General features: G+C 37.6%; 1 protein-coding gene across 1 annotated transcript in view; it reads right to left on the bottom strand.

Moving 5' to 3' along the window:
• Positions 1–707, bottom strand: part of Clec12a (C-type lectin domain family 12 member A) — a 21140-nt gene that overhangs the window by 10215 nt on the left and 10218 nt on the right. The gene's annotated exons all lie outside the window — the stretch shown is intronic.

The following is a 707-nucleotide window of genomic DNA, read 5'->3' as shown; positions in this document are numbered from 1 at the left end:
TAAAAGAAGAGAAGAAAATAGTAGATGATTTTAAGACTTACAAATTCTCAGTTATCCTATCACCTTTAGAATTTTGGCTGGGTGGTGGTGGCACATGCCTTTAATACCAGCACTTGGGAGGCAGAAGCAGGTGGATCTCTGAGTTCGAGGCCAGCCTGGTCTACAAAGTGAGTTCCATCCAGGACAGCCAGGGCTATACAGAGAAAACTTGTCTCAAAAAAGAAAGAAAGAAAGAAAGAAAGAAATTTGATGGAATTTTTTAGCATTAACATATTAAAGTGGTATGAAAATGCTTCTTTAGAGGAGTGATTGGCAAGACCAAGTGTGTGTCTACTAACTGCATTATAAGGCCACCTTTAGGGCAGATTATTATAAGGACTTAATTCAAAGAATAAACATTGGTTCAATAACTCCTGGCATTCTACATCTCCCAATCAGCTAGAAAATATTGAAATAAATGTACATATATATAATATGTAAATATATGCAAAACACAATAGACTCACCAGGTTGCATTTATATATTTATTCAAATACTTATGGAACAATAACATAATTTGAGAGGAAGAAGGCAGGAGGATGAGAGGAATTATTGGGAAAGGGGGATGATGCAACTCTGCTGCGCGCTATGTCCCGCCGTCAGGAAAAACGCAGCACAAACGGATTCTTCTGCAGTATAAGCTTTATTCTTCACAAGCTTCAGTTGAG

This window comes from Mastomys coucha, unplaced genomic scaffold, assembly GCF_008632895.1.
Source record: "Mastomys coucha isolate ucsf_1 unplaced genomic scaffold, UCSF_Mcou_1 pScaffold20, whole genome shotgun sequence".
Lineage (NCBI taxonomy): Eukaryota > Metazoa > Chordata > Mammalia > Rodentia > Muridae > Mastomys > Mastomys coucha.
This window is presented reverse-complemented; position numbering and strand designations above follow the sequence as displayed.